Here is a 25,687-nt window from a genome sequence, read left to right as displayed (position 1 = left end):
GATACCAGGGGTATTGTGATCTTCCTGCACACAGTGCCCTATCCCTATTAATACCAGGAGTGTTGTGATCTTCCTGCACACAGTGCCCTATCCCTTATACCAGGGGTGTTGTGATCTTCCTGCACACAGTGCCCTATTCCTGATACTGGGGGTGTTGTGATCTTCCTGCACACAGTGCCCTATTCCTGATACCGGGGGTGTTGTGATCTTCTTGCACACATCCCGGTATCAGGGATAGGGCACTGCATGCAGGAAGATCACAACACTCCTGGTATTAATAGGGATAGGGCACTGCATGCAGGAAGATCACAACACTCCTGGTATTAATAGGGATAGGGCACTGCATGCAGGAAGATCACAACACTCCTGGTATTAATAGGGATAGGGCACTGCATGCAGGAAGATCACAACACCCCTGGTATCAGGGATAGGGCACTGTGTGCAGGAAGATCACAATACCCCGGAGGAGTGAGGGTCAGGCAGCTCCCCCCTGTCTGTGAAGCCAGCCTCTCACTAGTAATGCAGGGAGGGAGCTGTCTCAGACTTCACCATCCTCCCCCCCCCCTCACCCACACACCATTCACTAGCTGGGACATGGGGGAAGTCAGGAGTGAGGGTCAGGCAGCTCCCCCCTGTCTGTGAAGCCAGCCTCTCACTAGTAATGCAGGGAGGGAGCTGTCTCAGACTTCACCATCCTCCCCCCCCCCCTCACCCACACACCATTCACTAGCTGGGACATGGGGGAAGTCAGGAGTGAGGGTCAGGCAGCTCCCCCCTGTCTGTGAAGCCAGCCTCTCACTAGTAATGCAGGGAGGGAGCTGTCTCAGACTTCACCATCCTCCCCCCCCCTCACCCACACACCATTCACTAGCTGGGACATGGGGGAAGTCAGGAGTGAGGGTCAGGCAGCTCCCCCCTGTCTGTGAAGCCAGCCTCTCACTAGTAATGCAGGGAGGGAGCTGTCTCAGACTTCACCATCCTCCCCCCCCCCCTCACCCACACACCATTCACTAGCTGGGACATGGGGGAAGTCAGGAGTGAGGGTCAGGCAGCTCCCCCCTGTCTGTGAAGCCAGCCTCTCACTAGTAATGCAGGGAGGGAGCTGTCTCAGACTTCACCATCCTCCCCCCCCCCCCCCCTCACCCACACACCATTCACTAGCTGGGACATGGGGGAAGTCAGGAGTGAGGGTCAGGCAGCTCCCCCCTGTCTGTGAAGCCAGCCTCTCACTAGTAATGCAGGGAGGGAGCTGTCTCAGACTTCACCATCCTCCCCCCCCCCCCTCACCCACACACCATTCACTAGCTGGGACATGGGGGAAGTCAGGAGTGAGGGTCAGGCAGCTCCCCCCTGTCTGTGAAGCCAGCCTCTCACTAGTAATGCAGGGAGGGAGCTGTCTCAGACTTCACCATCCTCCCCCCCCCCCCTCACCCACACACCATTCACTAGCTGGGACATGGGGGAAGTCAGGAGTGAGGGTCAGGCAGCTCCCCCCTGTCTGTGAAGCCAGCCTCTCACTAGTAATGCAGGGAGGGAGCTGTCTCAGACTTCACCATCCTCCCCCCCCCCCTCACCCACACACCATTCACTAGCTGGGACATGGGGGAAATCAGGAGTGAGGGTCAGGCAGCTCCCCCCTGTCTGTGAAGCCAGCCTCTCACTAGTAATGCAGGGAGGGAGCTGTCTCAGACTTCACCATCCTCCCCCCCCCCCCTCACCCACACACCATTCACTAGCTGGGACATGGGGGAAGTCAGGAGTGAGGGTCAGGCAGCTCCCCCCTGTCTGTGAAGCCAGCCTCTCACTAGTAATGCAGGGAGGGAGCTGTCTCAGACTTCACCATCCTCCCCCCCCCTCACCCACACACCATTCACTAGCTGGGACATGGGGGAAGTCAGGAGTGAGGGTCAGGCAGCTCCCCCCTGTCTGTGAAGCCAGCCTCTCACTAGTAATGCAGGGAGGGAGCTGTCTCAGACTTCACCATCCTCCCCCCCCCCTCACCCACACACCATTCACTAGCTGGGACATGGGGGAAGTCAGGAGTGAGGGTCAGGCAGCTCCCCCCTGTCTGTGAAGCCAGCCTCTCACTAGTAATGCAGGGAGGGAGCTGTCTCAGACTGGTATCAGGGTTAGGGCACTGTGTGCAGGAAGATCACAACACTCCTGGTATTAATAGGGATAGGGCACTGTAAGAGATGACTGTAGTAGATTGAATAAAGATCTGATGTTTCTGCTCTCCTCACACCAAACAAAAACAACACACAAGCAGAGAAGCCCTTCTTACAAAGCTGAGCTAGTGAGTTAAGTAGGAGGAAAAGTAAACATACTTGTGCCAGTGTGGCTACTTAAAAAATACACTTACCAACAATCAATTACATATATTTGAACTGTGTACAGTTCCAGCCAGGACCACCTTTCTAAAATGCACAGTGATTGGCAAATTCAACATGCACTAGCATTTCAGGTGCCTGCTAACAAAAATAATAAACAAACAAGTTCTAGTCACGTGAGTGCTGATCATTACATTACTTTTTTTGTCAAGCTTCCAACTGTTTCCATTTCACATCCCCCCAACCATTACCTCAGTATTAGCCTTGGTAACATCAATAGATAAGAGCACAGCCAGCCAATAGGAATACATACATACATATTCATTCCTAAGTGACCTTTACTGACCTGGGAAGTGTGAACACTTTGTTTCATTTTCTGTTGGTGTTCGTTAGTTTCCAGTTCCATTTCCCATCCCCCCAACCATCACCTCAGTGGTAACCTTGGTAACATCAATAGATAAGAGGGCAGCCAGCCAATAGGAACACATATTCATTCCTAACTGACCTTCAGTGACCTGGAAAGTGTTTATTTGTATCATTTTCAGTTAGTGCGCACTAAATCGAGTTAGTGCGCACTAACGGGGAGTTAGTGCGCACTAACTCGAGTTAGTGCGCACTAAAACGATTTAACGATTTTTAACGATAAATCGTTAGAATTTCTATTGTATTGTGTTCTATAACGATTTAAGACGATATAAACATTATCGGACGATAATTTTAATCGTTGAAAAACGATTCACATCCCTATTAAATAGTATATATTTATCACATCAGAATTTAGAAAAAAAAAGTTATCCATTATGACAAAATAGTATAGAAGGCTTTTCCCTTCTGCAGAAAGACATTTTCCATGTTGCTTGTGCAAGTTGTTTTTCTGCTAGAAATCTAAGACCTTAAGCAGCCCCTGTTCATATAGCCTCAATGTCCCCAGGGCTGTTCTGCAAGATTAAAACTTCCATAAACATGAAATAACTTTGCTTTCAAATGCTGACAGTTTCTACAGCTGCTTTCAGCATACCTATATACACTGAGTACATCAAAACCTCACAAGTATATAGAAGTGGCTTGCCTTACCCTTCTCTGAAGTTGCCCTCTTTCCTTCCTATTGTGTGTGTAGGTATGAGGTCGCAGCCCACTCAACTCTTCAGGATCTCATCCATGGAGGCTCATTCATTTTTTTTATTTATTTAAATTTAATATACCTCTTATAAAAAAAAGTATTTGTCATCTAAGCGGTTCACAAAAGATAACAGACATAATCCAGTAACACTGTAGGACTCTTGGCACACAATCAACAAATAAATACCAGTACTGCTATAAGTATAACAATAGTTGAGAAGATGTTATTAAATCAAGCAAGAACAATAACTCCAACCCAGATTGACACCAATCAAATTAATCCTCAAATATCTGGGCAAACAGCCAGATTTGACAGTCTTCCTAAATTTCAAATAGTTTGCCTCAGCATGAGTTTCAGGGCAAAATGCATTCCATAGAACAGGCACCTGATAGGAAAAAGAGGATTCACCGGTGCCCTTAAGCCAAATTGTAGCAGTAGAAGGAATTTGAAGAAGACCTTTCTGGAAAGATCTCAAGATACTGATGGGAATCAGCATCTTAGATAAATATAAAGGAGAGCTGATATGCAAAGCATGAAAAGTCAGAGGATTTTGAAACGGATTTCACAGAGTACTGGAAGCCAGTGCAGTTTTTGTAAAATGAGAGTAATATGATCAAATTTCTTCAAACCAAAAATGACCCTAGCCAGGGTTTTCTGTAGCCGCTATAGTCATTTAGTTTTGAAAGAGTGGAAGGCCTAAGAATAAGGAATTGCAGTAGTTGATTCTAGACATTAGTGAATGCATTAAAAGACTCAAGTCAGAATGCTGAAGAAGAGGGCATAAATGAGGAATACTGTATATCTAATGATAGGATTTCTGTACTACAGACGCAATGTGAAGAGCCATGATCAATTTAGAGTTTAATCTGAAACCTAGTGTGGAATAATTGAAACTCCTAAAATGCTGGGTGCCCAGGAAGGGATTATGGTTGGAATGCTGATCCATAGAACCTCTGATTTAGATGGATTACTTTAAGTTTATGGGCACCCTGCCAAGAAGTGACTTGTTCAAGACAGCTATTAAAATTAAGAAACAAATTTGGGGCTTTAAGATTAAAGACGGCAGTCGTTTGGATATCATCAGTGAAAATAGATGGCCTAAACCCACAGTTTTGAATTAAAGTAGCAAAATGGAGATAGAAGAATATTAAAAAGAGGAGGTGCAAGAACAGTGCTCTGGAAAACACCTAACGGCAAGGGGGAAAGAATCAGAGTTGTGAATCCCATTCAACTTGAAATTAACTAAGACTGTTTCAGTGAGCTCCCTTAAACGATCAAGGAGCAGGCCAGGATCAAGAGGGGTTGAACGATGCACTCCTGTCTAAAAAGACAGTGAGTACAACTTCTCCACATGCCCTCATTCTGATATTATTTACAAGAGATAACAGGGCTGGCTCAGTGCTGTTCCTTCACCAAAAACCTGGTTGATAAGGATACAAATTGTTAGTTTTAAAAACATAATCAGACATCTGACTAGCAACTACTTTTTCCAGGCTCTTAGCAAGAAATGGAATATTGTAAATAGGGAAATAATTGGATAAGACTGTAGGGTCGAATGAATCCTTCTTCAAAAGAGAAAGCACTTGTTATGGTCCCGGGCCGTACCCCGGTAACTTCACTCACCTCGCGGCCAGGCCGGGCCGTGGGAACCCTTCCCCGGCCGTCCAGGCCCAAAATCCAGCCTGCTGCGGCATCCCCCTCCATGAAGGAGACGCCGTCTACCTCCCGTCACTGGCCCCGCCCGCTAGGCATGCGCCGGGGCTCTGGATTTAAAGGGGCCAGCGTGGGAAATGGAGGACAGCCCCAATGATGACGTCAGACGCTGCCGGGTTATTTAAACCCTGCAGCCACTTCTAGACCTCGCCTTGCAACGAGGTTCACTCTTAGGAGTTGCTAGCTGCTGTCCCCTGACTCCTGTCTATCTTAACTTTGGACTTCTGGCTTCTGACCCTGCTTCGTCCTTTGATTCAGACTTCAGCTTCCTCATCTACAGATATCCAGTTCTGGTTTGCCCAGAGGATTCTCCTAAGTCCCAGCAGCTCGGGCTCTCACGGGCTCCTCTCGGGGGAGCCACGGTCTTTCAAGGGTGAAGACTCTTCTGGCCTCCAGGGCCCAACTGCTCCCATCGACCATCTCTTCGGCCGCTTCCTTGGTCGCATAGGGTCACACCTAAGTCTAAGAGGCCTGGATCCCTACTGGCTCCTCCTGGGGGGACCTCGGGCTTCCAGTGGTGAAGCCTTCTTCGGAACACCTCTTCAGCGCCACCTCCTGGCTGCGACGCCCACTGTGGGGCCCCCACAGTGCTACACCTGCAGTCTCAGCCAGCCCAAGGGTCCACTACCCTAACAGCACTATAGCTGATTTTTGTTGAACAAGACCAGAGGAAAGGGAAGAATTAATATTATCAGAAAGGGGTCTCACTAATTCTAAAGTAGGATTTTTCAACAGAAAAGAAGGCAATGTATCAAACTGAAAAGAAGAAGGGTGTATGGATTCGACAGCTCTATACCAGCAGCAAATGTCAAATTGAACAAAGTGCATTTACTACTCAGAAAGATGTTAAGAGACTCTTAAATGTGGATTACAGGTACATGTGATGTTTGTGTAGCTCCAGGATTAATTGAAACATGAGACACTAGGGAATCACAGCCATTAGAAGCAACAAATTTGTTAGAGATGGAACTAATCTTATCAGCAACAGACATGCACAAAACTGTTAGCTGAATAGGATATATTAGCTGGTGGTATTGCAGCAGGTTGATTTGAAACGGAGGAAATTTAACTTAAATAGTTGCTTAGGATGATTGTCTGCTAAATTAATCTTAACTGAAACATATATTCTTGGCAGTTAGCAATTTAGATTGGTTTATAATTTATGTATTTATACATTTTCTATCCCACTGATCCACAGATCTCAGTGGGTAACAGAAAATATGCACATAAAATACAAATCAAACAGTAATAAACAACTAAACAAACATATCAGCACACAATACAGTAAACCAAAATGAAACATAAAGTGGCTGCATACCCAAGCTTAGAGGGTCCTAGACTGCAGTCTATTTTTTGTCTTTTAGCAAAAGCCCTGACAAACAAATGAGTTTGAAATTGTTTCCTGAAGCAAAGCAGGTCATTTTCCGCTCTAAGCTCCTCAAGCAACTCATTCAATAGGATAGGACCAGCTATACTAAACATACGTTCTCTGGTAGAAGCCAGTTGAACATGTTTCATCGTGGGCACTTCAAAGAGGTTCTTAGATGAGGAATGGAGGGCTCATATGAGAGCATATCGGTGGATGGCAAGCTGGAGACAAGGGGGAGTTAAATTGTACGAGGCCTTATGGACAATGATGAGAACCTTAAATCTGATCCTCCACTCAACAGGAAGCTAGTGTAAGGACATCAGCACAGGTGAGAGATGCTCACAAGAGGGAGTGCCAGAGATGAGCCGTGCAGCAGAGTTTCAAATTAAATTGCAGAACTTTTCAGATGTGAATGTGGGAGGCCTAGAAGAGGGCATTGCAGTAATCCAGTGGAGAGAGAATCAAAGATTGGATGACTAACCGGAAACCAGAGAATTCAAAGAGAGAGGTTTAAGAGAACGTAGCAGCTACAGTTTGAAATAGGAGGCGTGAACCAGAGAGTTAATTTGTGGGCATAAAAACAAAGCGGAGTCCAGTAGGATGCCCAGATTGTCTACTTGCTGGTTGATTATGAATGGAATGGCTGTTAGACATGAAAGTAGGAGGAAATGGGTCTGGAAGCGTCCTTGCCAATAGCACCACCTCAGTCTTGTTGATGTTTAAAAGCAAGCCTATTGTCAGACAACAAACTCTGCACTTTTGATAGACAGAACATGAGCTTTTGTAAAGCAGAGCTGAAGTCCAGGGAGATGGGAAAGAAAAACTGAATGTAGTCAGTATATAGTCTAAAAGAGACCTCAAGAGAACCCAGCACAGTGCATAGTGGTGCCAAATATATATTGACTAGTGTAGGGGGGAGAGAGAGGATCCTTGCAGCACCCCAGTGAGAAGTGAATGAAAAGCAGCATGACCGTCTCCAATTCGTATCTAAAAGAGCAGTCAGACAGAAAAGAAGCAAATCAAGAAAGTACAGTACAGCAAACCAGGAAAGTACAGCTTTACATAAATTGGCAGCTTTATATACATTTCTGTTTTCAATAGTTTTATTTTTTCACTAGGCCCATTCAAAAAGAGGAACTTGGCTTTTTAAAATTCTCCAGCTGGCATGATACTTAGAATGAATATGCTGGCGATGTTGTTAGAGCCACTTTATTAATGACATTATGTAAAATATGATTCTAACAGTCTCTAGATTAAATAATAGTACCTCAAATTCATCTGGAAAATGTGTAAATTCTGCTGCCAAGGTATCAAAATCAGTCTGTTGGAGATTCCTATAAGAGACCGTGGTCTTGGATGGAATAATCCTTCAAAATTCAAAATTGGGATTTAAAATGATCAAAAGATGATCCATTCAAGAGAATTAATAGAATCACCCACCAATTACCATGAGGTCTTCTGAGGAAAAGACAAGGTCCAATGTATGATCTCCTCATGAGTGGGGCAGTTCATCCATTGCACATGCCCATGACCAGACAATGTAAAAAATGTATATCAGCTGCCCTAATGGAATTGTCAGCATGGACATTAAAATCACCTAAGATGAACAATTTTTGATAATGCATGGAAATGTCAGCAATAATTTCCATGGATTCAGATAAAGGAAGATTTGCAGCATCAGCAGGATTATAGAGTAATGTGACCGACCCTTCGTTCAAGCCACTAGATGGCTAGGTCCCTTACCATCAGGACAAGAAACAGTGTAACCATCTCACAACACAGTGCACAAAATTGTTTCAAAACTTCAAAAACTCCTCATGTTTTCCATTCATTAACCCTCTTGATTAATGTCGCATATCTCTTCAGGTCTTGCCCCATGTCATTGTATCTCATTTATTAAGTCTTATGTATCTCGTTTATTAACTGTTCATCCTTTGGCTCAATCAAGCCCCAACTGTTTAATGTTATTTCATTTTATTTCATTTTATTCAAAGTTTATTCGGTGTTTCATGTTCTATGTAACGCTCTCATGCGAGGTTATTGTTTCACTGTAAACCGGTTTGATTTGTATCCCATGCAAGAATATCGGTATATAAAAGTTTTTAAATAAATAAATAGTAATGGTTTAGTGGGATTTTCAGTCTCTCCAGGGAGAATAACCATAATTAGTGATCCCTAGAGCATAATGTAGAGCTAGAGATATAGACAACTTGGTCATTTTAAATTGACTTTGGAAAGCAAGAGCTATTTTCCTTTTCCCCTGCTGAGTTTGGGCCCACAAACCCAACTTGGTGTTTTTCCTGTGTTTAGAGGAGATTTCTCATCAGTACACTTTCTGTCTGAAAGTTTCTGCCTCATTTTTTTGAAAAAAGAGAGATTTTTTGGAGATTTTAGTTTTTTTTTTCTTGTTCTGAGGAACACCCTGTACCCTTTGAAGAGGAGCAACCCCTGTAATTCAGAGAGCAGGGGCTGGAGACCTGTGAACAACCCCTGTGCTCCTTAGAGGAAGCAAGACCAGTGACAGCATTACCCAGCCTGGGATTTTTGGACTTAGGACAATTTTGGATTTTTCCCCTGTTTTTTGTTAGTGTGGAGGTTTTTCTTCCCACTCCTCCTCACAACGTTGAGTCAGGAGAGTGAGAACCTTTTCCCAGTCTTTTTCCCCTAGAGAAATTACACAGAATTGAAAGAGAGGGCTGAATAAAACATCAAGATCTGGAGACTCCCAACCGGATCACCACCCCAAAGGGATCAGGACACAGGCTTTAGGCAAAAGACAGACCTTTGGACTCAGGTAGAATCTTTTCATGATTTGGGGGCTCCCCTCTAGGATTTCCCCGTCTAACTGGGCTGCTTATACCATGATGAGGAAACAGTGACAAGCTCCCTCCCAGGAGCTAGAGAGATGGATACGAGCACCCCAGCAGAGAGATTATGTAAATAGTTCAAATGTTCAGTTTCAGTTGTGGAAAGTGTGTGGGACAGTGATCAAAGTTTTGGAAATAACCAGTAAATTTTATTTGAACACCCAGTCTGTGAACCCGCCTGTGTGCTCCTGAGGAGAATACAATACCAGAGAAAGACACACACTTAAGGAGAAACACTCCATCATCTGGGCCAGGAAGGATTTCCTCCCTGGGTTCTGCAGAGAGAAAGGGGTAGGATGGAGAAAGTAGCTCCAACTAAAAATAATTTAATGGCCCTAGGGAAAACAGAAAACTCCCTAGCAAAGGGCTACATTAATAAAAACAAAACTGTATAAATACTAACACATGTTTGAAGCAAAAGAGCATCAATACACGTAGATGATCGAATTTACAATTCCTTAAGTTGGAGAGCTTTTGAATAGATCACTGTGACCCCTATAACTTGATCTCCTCCTTCTACATTAATAAAAGAAGGAATAGTCAGGGGGACAGGAATGAGAGAGACAAAAATGTCACTGTCTTTTAGCCATATTTCAGTAAGGAATAATGGGACTACAAAAAGGGCGTGCACTTTCTGAACATTGTATTTTTTTTCATGAAAATTCCCTTTGAATGTATATTTCATTTGCGGTTTCTGATGTTGCCACTGTTTTCTCTTACACGATTGTTTCTTCGTACAAATAGAAGGTGCCATATTTTCGTGTCCCTCCTGATACAGCCCCTCCTGTGAAACACAGCCCATTTCGGAGGACCAGGCTGCTTTATGAACTTTCTGCTGTATTGAAGCTTTCTGAATAAACGGCTTTTGAACAATTTTCTATTGTACTCTTGAAATATGGAACAGCCACTCTTCTATGGTTGCACATCCCTTTTGTAGTTGCAGGGTTTTCATGTGTGACTGGCTCACTATACTTTTCCTGCATTCAGTAAAGAATAAAACATGAAGGTGTAAAGTAGTAATTAAATCCCTGATTCGCAAAATCTGTAGTTTATAGTTTCTCTTCTTTATTTCTAGAGGCCTCTATTTCATTTTTGGCGTCCTCAAACGTCAAAACTCCTTGAATCCATTCTGGCTGTGTTGTGCTTGTATGATATTTACACTCTATTACATATCTCCCCCTCTTCTTTTATAGTTCCTCAAAAAAGCATTCTCGTTGAAGGAACTTTCACTTTTCTCTTGACAAAAAGTCTATGTTCAACTGCTCTTTCCCTGGGCGATGCACCACATTTGACTGTATTACTGAACATGACTTTTCTATATCACTTTGTTAATCTTGAGTTTTTATCCTACATCTCTCCAGCAAATAATACTTTAAGGCCTCAGTCTGATGACTAAACACCCCTTTTCAGTAGTGGAATAGCTTATTCTGTTGAGCAACTTTTCACTAGAACTCTACTAGAAACCAGAAGGATTATTCCATTGCTATGGGGGGAATAGAAAATGTTATTGTAGATGAATAGCTCCCCCATGTGGGAGCTTAGCATGGTGTAACGCCGCTCACCTCTGATCTGAAGTGGCTCCGGCATAGCCCCCAGCATCATGCTGTATCCAAGGACCTTGGCTAGAACTTTCTGTTGCTATGGACTTCCTTTATAGGTCCTGCAGCCGGGACTTCCTGTAATGCTGGTTGATGACATCACATCCTACATGAGTATATAAGGGAGTTCAGTAGTACTAGCCAGTGCTGCTGCAATGGGCTCCTTCTCATTTAGCAGTACAATTGCTACAGTGTGTTTCTTGTTGCCAATCATAGCCTGGACCTTGACTTCTCATTGCTCTCCGCCTGTCCTGACTTTATCCTGGACCTTGACTTCATCTTTCTCTCTGCCCACCTTGACCTTAGCCTGGACTTTGACCTTGTCTTGCTCTCAGCCTGCCCAGACCACAGTTTGGACTCTGAGTCTGCATTGTGGTATCTCAGCTACCACTAGTTAAGGTCTATTTTGTGCTTGCACAAGATAGGCTTCATCAACCTAACAGCAGCCCAAGGGCTTATTAAACCCCAGAGGATGACACTGGTTTTAGAATATAAAACCCCCTTCCACCATCTTAGGGTGCAGAATTTTTAATTGACTCTTCCAGCAACAGTATGTCCATGGCTATTCCCTGGGTTTGCTTATTTTTAAGAAGGAAGGCCTCTGAGGTCTCTAGGAGGGAGACCTGGGTTCAGAGAGGAGACAGTTACAGACTATGTTTTGGAACCCTGAGATGGGAGTTTTTTCCACCCTCCTTATATCTCATTCTTTCATTTCCAGTTTGCATCTTCTGTTTCTGAACATACGTGAGTACTCAACCAAAGGATCAGTGTATGTAAACTAAAGGAGTGGTGTTTCTCACCTAGAGAATGAGGGCGGACTGTGATTAGTTCTGCTGAAAGAGTGGTTTCTCACCCTTTCCATGTGGAAGGAGACTGTTGGACCTATCCCTATGCTCATTACTATCTACTGGAGATGATGGGAGAAGAGGAGTAAACTTGGTACCCAGCAGGTATTATCAGTGGAAGGAGAGAGAGAGAGAAAGCAAAGAATGTAAGAGAAGAACTTCAGGATAGAAAGGAATTATTTGGACTGTGTCTGATAGCATCAGTTTGATTAAAATGATTATCCCCTATCAATTGGGAAGGAGCTTGCCAACCACCCAAATTGATTGGAAATGAGACTGAATTGGACTTAAAAATGGAATTTAATTGACCCAGCAATATAATCTGCTTAACAGAAGAAAAGTCACACATTTACTGAAAGGAATTAAACTTGTAACATCATATTTGAACTTTTATCAATTTCACTATTCGTTAGTAAAATTTATGTTGGAAACCAGTGCTTCCAGCATGATTATTGCTGCTGTGATTGTCAGTGTTGTTACAACTGACTTTAACTTGGGATTTATTAAATGCAATGCACAAGACCTAGAAGATTTATTCTTCCCTCCATTGAGGGAATTATGAACACCCAGGTGAAATAACAACATGGGAAGGTTTAACTCTACGAGACGATGCTTGAGGTGTGGTTCCTGGGGCTGCTGTCCAGATTACATACTTTTGGTGCCCAAACAGGGACCCTGCTGAGCATTGCACAAGTGACTTTATGTGAAGAAATTGTGTTTAAACTGTTCCCAGACAGCTTTGCCATGTTTGAACAGTGACATAAATTTAAAATGACCATCATTCCCATTGTGGGAACATCTTGGATAGATAGAGGTCTTTAAAATCCCGCCAACAATTAACCCTTGCCACTGAGATCCAACCCCAAACAACCAGCTCTATAACCCCACACATAACCCACTAGAGATCTCAATACATCTCCAACCAAAGGCCCATACTTTTCATAATAACGTTAGCCATTATAATGTTAAGAATTAAGTCGTGTTTGTTATTCAGTGTAATAATATTATAATTGTTAGAGCAATATGTAGATGCAGTTTTTTACAATGTTACAATGTAAAGATAATATGACCTGTTGTCACACTATCACTTAACTTATTATGTAAACCGATGTGATACTTATGTTTGAATATTGGTATATAAAAATAAATAAATAAAATAAATAACCATGACACAGGGTGTATCAATTCACTCTAGATAAAAAAACAACCAGATTCCAGAGCTCACACTGGAATGCTACAGTGTGGTCTATGAGAGATACTAAAAAAAAACAAAATCCCTGACATCACAGGAGCACATTTGGAAATGGAAACAAATAGACCTGATGTCAACAGCCTCATAGTCTTCCCAGGACAATAAGTACATTAAACATCAATACTAGAACATTCAAATGGGCATCTGAAAAAAAATCAGCAAATACATCCATAGGCACAGTTGCCTCTTTGCTTTCCTCTTTTCTTCTTATCCTCCTTTGGCCCCAGACCCTCCCTGGTCTCCTCCTCTGTTTTTTCCCTTCTGTCTCTCCCCCATCCTCTTCATCTTCCTCCTCCTTCTCCTCTCTCTATCTCTCCTCTCTACATCCTCTTATCCTAGCTTGCCTTCTCCTTCTCCTTTCTCTTTATCCCCATCTCCTCCATCTCCCTCCTGCCCTCTTCTTCACACCTCCAGTAAGTCCTCCTCCTGTAGCATCCCTAATCCTTCCATCCTGGGCCCGCAATGTATCCAGAAAGCACGTGAGCCAACAGATTAACACCTACTCCAAATTGTAGGCTTTAGCAACCCTGTACTAAACAAATTTTCAGCATATGCATGCCAACATTTTTTAGCACCAGGTTGGTGTGCACGCTAATGCTTTAGGGGGAAATCTTCAATACAGATGCCGTAAAGCCAGCATGTACCTTACACCCAGTGACTTTGTTCAGATTTTCAAAGGGAACATCCAAGCATACTTTCACTTTGAAAACTATTCATAAGTATAACTGGGCCTTGGCCTTTATACCCACTTTTTGTGCAGGCTAAGTCTGAATGGGAAATATCACGTGTACGTTTACAAATGCGTTTACAAAGTTCCTCATAAGAGGCTTCTAGGAAAAGTAAAAAGTCATGGGATAGGTGGCGATGTCCTTTCGTGGATTGCAAACTGGCTAAAAGGCAGGAAACAGAGAGTAGGATTAAATGGGCAATTTTCTCAGTGGAAGGAAGTGGACAGTGGAGTGCCTCAGGGATCTGTATTGGGACCCTTACTTTTCAATATATTTATAAATGATCTGGAAATAAATACGACGAGTGAGATAATCAAATTTGCAGATGACACAAAATTGTTCAGAGTAGTTAAATCACAAGCAGATTGTGATAAATTGCAGGAAGACCTTGTGAGACTGGAAAATTGGGCATCCAAATGGCAGATGAAATTTAATGTGGATAAGTGCAAGGTGATGCATATAGGGAAAAATAACCCATGCTATAATTACACAATGTTGGGTTCCAAATTAGGTGCTACAACCCAAGAAAGAGATCTAGGTGTCATAGTGGATAACACATTGAAATCGTCGGTGCAGTGTGCTGCAGCAGTCAAAAAAGCAAACAGAATTTTGGGAATTATTAGAAAAGGAATGATGAATAAAACGGAAAATGTCATAATGCCTCTGTATCGCTCCATGGTGAGACCGCACCTTGAATACTGTGTACAATTCTGGTCGCCGCATCTCAAAAAAGATATAATTGCGATGGAGAAGGTACAGAGAAGGGCTACCAAAATGATAAGGGGAATGGAACAACTCCCCTATGAGGAAAGACTAAAGAGGTTAGGACTTTTCAGCTTGGAGAAGAGACGACTAAGGGGGGATATGATAGAGGTGTTTAAAATCATGAGAGGTCTAGAACGGGTAGATGTGAATCGGTTATTTACTCTTTCGGATAGTAGAAAGACTAGGGGGCACTCCATGAAGTTAGCATGGGGCACATTTAAAACTAATCGGAGAAAGTTCTTTTTTACTCAACACACAATTAAACTCTGGAATTTGTTGCCAGAGAATGTGGTTCATGCAGTTAGTATAGCTGTGTTTAAAAAAGGATTGGATAAGTTCTTGGAGGAGAAGTCCATTACCTGCTATTAAGTTCACTTAGAGAATAGCCACTGCCATTAGCAATGGTTACATGGAATGGACTTAGTTTTTGGGTACTTGCCAGGTTCTTATGGCCTGGATTGGCCACTGTTGGAAACAGGATGCTGGGCTTGATGGACCCTTGGTTTGACCCAGTATGGCATTTTCTTATGTTCTTATGTTCTTATGTACGCACCCTATTTCCTAATCCTACCCAAAACAATGCCTCCAAGAATTGCCTCCCCTAAAAGTGCGTGCGCTGTGGAACTCCATGCATACCTTTATCTGGGTTAAGGATGAGCAAATTTCAGGCAGCTCTTTTGCCCAAATAAGTCTGGAAAATTGCTTCATCAGTACATAGCGGGCTATTGTGTTACAACGCCTTAGCATGCATGCTAAGCTTTAGTGCTCAGGCGCCTGCATCTTAACATCTGACTCTAAATGTAACATCTGTTTTACTAGACACACAATCAATCAAAAAAAAAAAAAAGAAACAAAGAGGAAAGAAAAACAAAATTTAGCAGAGGAAAAAGGAATTGCTGTTCATTTTCTAAGCTGGTAAAAAAGTGTATAATGGTGGATTCCAGTGAACTAGTCCTATGAAAGAGAGGGGACGCGAGAAAGAGAATAATTGGATTAGCTGCAATAAAATGCAAGTAATTACTTCCATCTAAGCATTACTCCAAGAAAATTATTAACCTCACATTTAGCAGTTTCATCAGATAATCCAAGCTGAAACTAATTTATTTTAGGTACTGCGATTTAAATATTTTATGTCGTATTACATAATTCAATATAGTTTTTTTTTTCATATGCACTGAATAAAATAAAATAATATCACAAAATACTTTCAAACTAAACACATTGCAACAGTACCATTTAATGCAAAGGAAAAGAACTGACTCTTGAGACAGAATCTGCAGAAAGGGAGAATTCCGGTGCGTAGCTGATTCCAGAGGTTGGAAGGACCAAGAAAGATCTGCCACCATCTTTTCTCATCTCAGCTTTGATTGATCAGCTGTCATTACGTTCTTATGTCTTTCTGCAGTTTGGGTTGTTTTGGTTTTTTTTTTTTATACATTCATGCTTCAAATGCTGAATGTAATTAAAAAAAAAAAAGATGAAGTTTTTATGTTTTCCAGCTCATGGACAAATTCTCTTCCTGCTTTCTTCTCTCTTTTTTTTTTGGCAGGCAACAACAAATACATTGTATAATTGCAGCTAGCTCCCAAGATGAGGACAATACAAATGCAAATTTCCAGGGAGTAATAAAGTTTATTGTTTTATCTATTGTTTCCATATACTTTATATAGCCAGCTGAAAAAAAGGGTTTCAGTTCCACAGAGCAGGGACTGTCTCTTATGGGTATCTCTACAGCCCTGAGTATATCTAGTAGTAAGTCGGAGTAGTAGGTTTTTTTTTTTCTCATTTTGTGAAGGTCTATGATTACCTTTTTGTTATACCTGGTGGCAAAGAGGGAGCAGCAAATAGTGGCAGAAAAATAAAGATCAAAGGTCAATAAATGGTAATGTTTCATAGGAATAAATAGGTAAATGTAGTGCAAGTTATTTATAAAATAAAATTGATACCAAACAATGGCCTGGATTTATCAAAATGCACTAAATATCACATGTGATAGAAAAAAGGGCATGTTTATGGTAATAGGCAGTTTATTGCAATTTGTGCCTATGTGAAGAGCTAATTTACTGCAAATTGTAATAACTTTTTTGCACTTTGAAATAAGTTCCAGAATTGTGGTATTTCCTACATACAACCACGGGGGGGACCAAGTTTACTGAGAGAGAGAGAGAAGTCACAATGCCCTTACCCTAGATAGGTATTTATATCTCTATGTGAGGCCCACCTAGTCACTCGAGTTAAGGTTTAGGTATTAGTGTAGGGGGTTAGGGGCCACTTTGACATTCAAAGTGAGATGTACGAACAGAACAGTGCTCTCTTGTGAAGATTTGATGACCTTCAGAATGAGGAAACTAACTCTGAAGGTTTTGCGCAATGTTCTCTCAACCTAGCTTGATGTTACCCAGGTAGAGAGTCCATCAAGCTAGGTTGAGAAAACATAGCACATGACTAACTAATAGGCTCATCAACATGCATGTGATGCACGCTATTAGTTTTGGGGGGGGGGGGGGGTTTGGCCGCGCGTTTTCCACACGCTATTACCCCTTACTTTATAAGGGGTAATAATAGCACAGGGGCTAACGGTGCGCTCGGCCTGAGTGCACCGTTCTGTATTGGCCTATATGTCACAAACTCACAGTCTCACTCACACACATGCTCACTGGCTGTCTCTCATACACCTGCTCACTGGCTCCCACATAGGCCCACCGGCTTAAATAGTCCTTCTGCTCACACAAATGTTCATTGGCTCACTCATTCTTTCTCACTCACACTCATGCTCACTGGCTTACTCACTCTCACAGCATGCTCTGGAAACCACAAACCTGACTGGATTATGCAGGGCAAAAATGGAAAACAGAAACATCATCATTACTCGCAAAACATCAAGCAATAAAATCAAGAAATATAAAACAACATTCATAATTTATTTATTTATTTATTTATTTATTTAACATTTTTTATATACCGAAGTTCTAGCAACAATGTTGCTAATCACTTCGGTTTACATATAACATTGGAGTGACTTAACAAGTGTGTCTTACATGGAACAGGAAAATGAACTTGGAGAAAATTGAATAAATACTAATAACAATGAACATTAAAACAACAACAGTAGTAATAGAAAAGTTATATACAGGCGAATTAAAGTAAATCAATTATGAATTAGGTATCTGCAAAATGGACAAGAGGGATTGGAAGATTAATTCTTAGTTGTTGATCTAAGAGGAATTATATTGCATAGATCTGGAGGAGGGCTTTGTGAATAGTACTATGGTACCATGGTAATAGAATGGTACCATGGTAATAGATAATAGAATGTAATAGATAATAGAAATAGGTAATAGAATGGTACCATGGTAATAGTACCATGGTAATAGAAAGAATAAATGTCAAAACAGCCAGACAAACATCCAATAATTTAAAAAGCCACGTAAATTTGTTCTATTTTCCAAACACCAATAAAATATATCAAAACAGCAAACACCCCAAAACTTAAAATGGGATTAAAAAATATCTAGCTCTCCAGATCATTAAATAAATAAAAACCTAAGATCTTTTGATTTCCAGTCACCCAAAAATTGTGTCAGACTTGGGGGAAGGGAGCTCTACAAACTTTGGGATAGATTTTCAAAGGGTTACGCGTGTAACTCCGAAAACCTGCCCCTGTGCGCGCTAGCCCCAGGACATGCGTATGTCCCGGGGCTTTGAAAAGTGGGCGTAGTGCAGGTCCGGGGGCGGGACCGAGGCCTCCAGCACAGTGGCTGTGCCAGGGGATGGTGCGCCGGCAGCTGGCCAGTCCCTGCAAGATACGCCTGCCAGAGGCAGCCGTAAATACTTAAAATAAGGTAGGGGGGATTTAGGTAGGGCTGGGGGGTGGGTTAGATAGAGGAAGGTGGGGGGGGAGCGGAAGAAAAGTTCCCTCCGAGGCCGCTCTGATTTAGGGCCTTGGAGGGAACGGGGAAAGCCATCGGGGTTCCCCTAGGGCTCGGCGCTCGCAAGGTGCAAAAGTGTGCACCCCCTTGTGCGTGCCGACCCTGGATTTTATAACTGGTGTACATCTGGTGTACATCTGGTGTACATTTGTGCACGCCGGGTGGTGCACACAAATGGACCCCGCGCGCGCTGGTTTAAAATTCTGCCCCTTTATCTTCTTTTTTTTCTCCACGCAAATGTGCGAGAGAGAGCGCACATATATGTGCGCTCTCTCTCGCACATATATGCAGGCCGTCTCTCTTCCACACACAGGCACGCTCTCACACACTCGCAGGAATTCTCTTTCATACACACATGTAGGCTCTCTCTCATACACAACCAAGCTGTCTCATATACGAACGCAGGCTCTCATACACATACATGCAGGATTTCTTGCACAGGCAGCCTCTCCCTCTTATACACACACCTCTCAGGCCCCTTTCTTCTGGGCTTTAGCAGTGATGTTATTTTACTGCTCATTGAGGGAGGGGGGAGACTTGACTAGCGTGCCATTCTTCTTTTTGCCAATGGGGCATGAGAACCTCGACCTGTATGCCATCCAAAACTGCTGCTGCACCCGAGCGGAACTCTCTGCTGCCAATATGTGAGCAAATCACACCGCCATCTTCCTTCCAGGGAAGGTGGGAAACTCACCGGCATTTCCTCAAACGTTGCTCTCCTCTTGCTCTGCCTCGTGCCAATGAGCGGACTTTTAGTTTCTTTTTGAGAGGGAATTGAGGCAGTCACAAAAGGGCTGTTTTGGGAGGGTACCTTTTGCCGTCCCAAAATTTTGCCACCTGAAGCAACCGTCTCACCCTGCCTAATGGTAGAACTGCCCCTGATTAAGTTCTTTCCTACTGGCTGACTTCGCCCCAAAGGAATAAATGCCTGTGTCATCTTCACCTCACAAAAACCCTGACCCTGGAATGGAGTTCAGCCCAGTGTAGGCAGTGGTGGTTCTGTAGGTGCCTAGTTATTCAAAACTCACACAAAAAGGTACCAAAACATTATTTTAATACACAGGCTCCAAAGCAAATATATTCACAGCAAAAAATAGCCCATTGCAGCAGCAACCTTATGTCCTACTCCTTAGAATTAACTCTCTGGGCCCCCAATAGAGTTCATCTATTAAGCAAATGCTCTGATTACTCACTTGTTTCTGAGGGCTGATTTAAAGGCCAAGATTTCCAACCAGTAGGATATTATGTCTTTTGTTCCCATAATCCTCCTCGGGCTCTCTTGTGGATAGCTGGACCATTGGGCCTAGCTGCAGAGTATTGGGTACACTCCCCTCCATGAGAATATGTTGCAGAGCCCTGCTTCTGTTCTAGCAGTTAGTGCAAACTCCTCTTGGGAGCAATCTCAACAGATCCTCAACAGATCCTCCTAGGTTGAATCGCGCATTCCTGACACAAGTCTATTATTTTATACGCACTATAGATCACTGATCACATCATTGTCTCTTAAGGTCACAGGCTTCTTGCTCAACCCCGTGACTGTTAAGGTACCATGTAACACACATTTTTGTTAGTCCCATGTACATGCCCTAATTTCTTCCCCCAACCTATACACATCTACTTTTAATGCAGCTAAAAGTGCACATACTACTTAAGAACATGCCATACTGGGTCAGACCAAGGGTCCATAAAGCCCAGCATCCTGTTTCCAACAGAGGCCAAACCAGGCTACAAGTACCTGGCAAGTACCCAAACACTAACGGGCGGATTTTCAAAGCCCTGCTCGCGTAAATCCGCCCAGGTTTTACGCGAGCAGGGCCTTGCGTGCCGGCGCGCCTATTTTCCATAGGCCGCCGGCGCGCGCAGAACCCCGGGACGCGCGTAGGTCCCCAGGTTTTCGGAAGGGGGCGTGTCGGGGGCGGGGCCGAACGACGTGGCATTTTGGGGGCGGGGTGTGGTGTTTTGGGGGCGGGCCTGGAAGCGTGGTTTTGGGCCGGGGCGTTCCGGGGGCGTGGCCGTGCCCTCCGGAACCGCCCCCGGGTCCGGTCTCGGGGCGCCAGCAGCCCGCTGGCGCGCGTGGATTTACGTCTCCCTCCGGGAGGCGTAAATCCATGGATAAAGGTAGGGGGGGGGGGTTTAGATAGGGCCGGGGGGTGGGTTAGGTAGAGGAAGGGAGGGGAAGGTGAGGGGAGGGCGAAAGAGAGTTCCCTCCGAGGCCACTCCGATTTCGGAGCGGCCTCGGAGGGAACGGAGGCAGGCTGCGTGGCTCGGCGCTCGCCGGCTGCCCAAAATCAGCAGCCTTGCGTGCGCCGATCCAGGATTTTAGAATATACGCGCGGCTACGCGCGTATCTTATAAAATCCAGCGTACTTTTGTTTGCACCTGCTGCGCAAACAAAAGTACGCGATCGCGCAGTTTTTCAAAATCTACCCCTAAGTCTATTCCATGTTACTGATGCCAGTAATAGCAGTGGCTATTTTCTAAGTCAACTTGATTGATAGCAGGTAATGGACTTCTCCTCCAAGAACTTATCCAAGAACTTTTTTGGGCAGAATGCTTCTCTTTGAATATCAGCAAAAAAATGAGTAAATTAAAAGCATTCACTTAGGAGGTAATTTTCAAATGAGTTACTGGCATAAATGTAACATACTATTGTAGCAATTTTCAAAAGTCATTTACTTAAGTAAAGTGCACTTACTCGAGTAAATCCTAAGGACAATACAATGGCATATATTGTAGCAATTTTCAAAAGTCCACTTACTCAGGTGACGTGCATTTACTTGAGTAAAACCCAGGTGTACATGTGTAAATGCTTTTTTTAAAATCAGGCCCATAGTTAGAAACTACCTGGGCTATTTGAAGATTATTCCCACTTGTATATTTTATTGTTTATCCTAATTTTTCAGTCACTATTTGCCATTTCCCTTGCATCTCCCCCATTCAAGATTGACTACTACTTAAACAAGCAAATGACTTTTCTTTAACTGTAGCCCTTTAATAATGTCCCATGAACTAAGTTTGCTTCAGCCTTTAAAGGCAAATGTTTGTAGGATTGATTTTTATTCCCCCAAAGGTCGCCGATATCTCTAGTGACATCTATATGGGTTCAGCTCTCTTCAGTTTGACAAGTCATGTCAGTCTATTTATTAGTTATTGTAGTAATGTCAATCTCAATGTTACTTTTGTTACTTTGTGCCCCATAATTGTTTATGATTTTATGATTATTTTGCACTGTTTTATATTATTATGTATGTTTTATTGTACCACCGCCTGGATAATATGCTTAACAGGCGGTATTTAATATTTTAATAAATGAAATTAAATGAAACCCCTCTATTGGTTCCCATCCACTTTACAGCACCTGAATGTAGACATTCAAGGAAAAATTTCAGTTTGCCAGATGTAGGTCCCTAATTCATGTTAGGTGCCTAGATGTTTTGAATATCAGCTGCTTACATACCTTGAAATCTTAATACTAGTATAGAGATGTGTGGCCTGTGAGTCAGTTTCTGAATTTTGCTAGGTCTTTAGTGTGTACGATTCCCACTATTTGCACCTTTAACATAAAACTCTTGCTCAGAATGGGGGAAACACTTTCTTAAGATATCTTTTGAGGAGAATTTCTGGTTTTGATTTTCTTTCCCTTACTGCAAGAAAATTACCACTTCATCAGATATAGTAAGAAAGGCTTTGGAATTAAGAAACAATAATATCTATTCTATTTGTTCAGCACAAAATATCACAACCTGGAACATACCTAGCTGGAGCTGAAGCCAATATCTTTACAAAGCAAACATTAATCCACCTTTTGTAATCAGGTTGGATGTGATATGAAGAAGCATAGAGAATTTTTTTTTCACCGAGCTTCCTGTCTCACTACACCTAATTCTCCAAATTAAAAGTATAAATCTAGAATATCAAAATACATCAGAAAGCTTCAGACAAAGCTTTAAACAGTCTACAGTCATGGGAATGAGAATGAACTTAAGTTTGATCCACCCATTTAGAGGCCAGAGAAGAGGATTTGGTAAATAAATAGCTATTTGGAAGGGTTAGCTGAATATTTAAAATGTGCTTCTATCTTTGAGTAGGGTCTGCCCAGATTCCATCCATTTCGACCGGCCATGCAACTGTCGAGGACCTAGTCCATGCATAGATTTGAATGTCAAGAGTAAGGGGCCGGTGCAATTATGTGTGCTGAAAGCAGGCGCTGTCTTTTCAGCGCCTGCTTTTTTAATGCACGCATGGTGCCCCCCTTGCGGGCACCATGCCATATGGAAAGGGGGTTCGTGCTAGGAAGGAGGTGCTAGGGTGGCTTGCGTGACCTTAGCGCCTCCTTCCTAACGCAACCCGCCACGGCCGCCAGTTATGAAGACCGACGCCGGTTAACTCGGCATCAGTTTTTCATAACCGGCCGTCTGCCAGTAAAGAAAATGGCCGCCGATATTGGCAGACGGCCGGTTATGAAAACCGAGGCTGAATTTACCGTCGTCGGTCTTCATAACTTGGCGGTCCGCCAAGTTATTTTATTTTATTTTTTTTACTTTAAAAAAGTACAGAAAGACAATTTTTTTCTGCTTTTCTGTACTTCTTTTCAATGCACCCAGCTATTAACGCCTGCGGCAGGCAGGTCCAGTCTTGCAGCATCGAATCAGGTGACTCGAGTTTGAGGATCAGAGTTCCTACATTGTTACTGTTTTTGGACTTTATGTTGCGTGTCCTGCCCACGGCAGGCCCACAACCGGGCCTACTCACCTCCGGTGCCTGACTCCCGAACCTGGCCTGTCCTCACTCACGGCAGTAGGCAGCCGCCTGCGTTCCCGCACTCCCGTTGCCTCCTCGGGCATTCCTAGCACCTCTGCAGACCTCTCCAGCTCCTAGCAGGTCTCCCCACGTGTGCCGTGGGGAGATGCCACCATCCAGCATCTTGCCTCTCTCTAGGCGCACGCCTTGCCAGCCTTTAAAGGGGCCGTAGCGGTAAACTAACCCGCGGCCCTGGATGATGATGTCATCGGGACCTGCTACTTAAGGCAGGGCCCACCACTCATTCCTTGCCTTGGCAACAGGTCTCCACGCTAGTCAAGTGCTTTGTTGCTCATCCTCATTCCTGGTTCCTATCCCTGACTTCGTTCCTGGTTCCTGTTCCTAACTCCGTTCCTGGTTCCTACCTAGCCCTTGCCTTGGACTGCTTAACGGCTTTGACCCTTGCTACGTTTGGACCATGCTCAGGATTGATTACTGGCTTTCACCCTCGCTTCGTTGGAACTATGCTCAGGATTGATTACTGGCTTTGACCCTTGCTTTCTTGGACTACGCTCAGGACTGATTACTGGCCTTGACTCTTGCCTCACTGTACCTCGTCTAGCTCTGCCCCCTGCCCCGACTCCAGCCTGTTCCGGAATTTGCCTCTGGTATCTCCTTGGACTTGGTCTTGTCAGGCTTTGTTCTTCTGCTGCCCGGGCATCACCTATTCTTGTTCCTGGCCCATCCTTGCCACCTGGGCCTCTGGATCCCTGCCTCATCTGGACCTGCCTCGGTCCCTCCGATAGCTCTGCTGGTCCCAGGCTACCTGCTATAACATCCACTAGGAGTTGTCTGACAGAGGCCTGCCTAAGACCAGGCAGCCCTGGCACCCAAGGGCTCAACCTACGGGGAATGAGGGCTGGTATTGGTTCCAGTCAGCTTCTGTCTCCTGGTCTGCTCCACCTCCCGACAGGGGGGACCCGTGGGGCTTGCCCTACGGGTAGCGTCAACCCCACCTTGAGCCAAAAGTCCACCACCAGCGTAACACTTTACAATAAATTCTATCCTTTTGGGACTAACTAATCTGTGTGGACATTGTGTTTGTGGTAAGTCTCCCCTCAAGCCTCCCAGAAGACGTCTGGTCCCCAGTTGGTGGACCGTGGTGGACAGAACCCCATTCCGGGGCTGCAGCACTACTGCTCATCTCTGCAGTCTGAAGATGGCCCCCTTCTCTTTGGAAATTGCTATACGGTCCACAGGTCATTGACTTTGAATCTATGAAGACAATTATAAAATTACAGCCTAAGAGGTAGATTTTAAAAGCCTGGCATGTGCATCAAATGGGGGATGCGCACACAAGTTGGGCTTACACACACCAACCGAATTTTAAAAGCCGCCCAGATAAAAACATAGAAATGACGGCAGTAAAGGACCAAAAGATCCACCCAGTCTGCACAGCAAGCTTTTGCCAGTATCTGCTGCACTGTGCGGGTTACCCCTATGCTTATCAGTTTACCAGACCATAAAGGTCAGTGCCCTCGGATGCCGTTTGAATCCAGTTTCCCTTAACAGTTGCCATGAAAGCAGAGAGCAATGTTGGAGCTGCATCAAAAGTATCAGGCTTGGTGATTAAGGGTAGAAAGCTCCGCATCAGCTAGTTACCCTTAATTTATTTAGGTTTTTGTTCCCCAAACCGTAAAAGTCGGGGCCCTTGTTGATTGCTGTCTGAATCCAATTCCCCTTTTCTCACTGCCATTGAAGCAGGCAGCAATGATGGAATTGCATTAACAGTATCAAGGCTTAATTTTTAAGGGTAGCAACTGCTACACAGCAAGTTAACCCCAGTTACCCCCATGCACTCTTTTCTTTATTTCCACCCTCTAGCCTTTAGGGATCCACAGTGCTTAACCCATGCCCTTTGAATTCCGTGACTGTTTTCGTCTTTACCACTGTTGCGTTGGCCGGCCATGGGTCCTGCAGCCGGCCCTCCTTACCCCCTGCCTCCGTCTCTGGAGCAAGCGCAGGCCTCTCTGTGATGTGGAGGGAGCGGCTCCTGTGCTGCCCCCCTCTCAGTGGTCCTGAATGCATTGGCATGGTAGAGACGCCGTTGCCATCCTCTTCGCGGCCCTGTCTTGAGGCAGACATGCCGCCGCTGGCTGCTTCCTCCTCTGGGGCCTCTAGGCGCACACACATGCTCCCCGGCTGGATTTAAAGGGGCCGAGGTGCGCAGAGGCTGCTGGCCCAATCTACTGACGTCATCATCCAGGACCTATTTAAGGCAAGCTCTGGCAGTCAGAGCTTGCCTTTGCAACAAGGTTCTTTCGGTTCCTATTGCTTCTAGGCTACTCCCTGGTTTCTGAAACCTAACTGTTGGATTGCTTCTAACCGTTGGATTGCTTCATGGACTTCGACCACCACCTGCCTGACTACG

This window comes from Rhinatrema bivittatum, chromosome 3 (genome assembly GCF_901001135.1).
Source record: "Rhinatrema bivittatum chromosome 3, aRhiBiv1.1, whole genome shotgun sequence".
NCBI lineage: Eukaryota > Metazoa > Chordata > Amphibia > Gymnophiona > Rhinatrematidae > Rhinatrema > Rhinatrema bivittatum.
Note: the sequence above shows the minus strand (reverse complement) of the source record.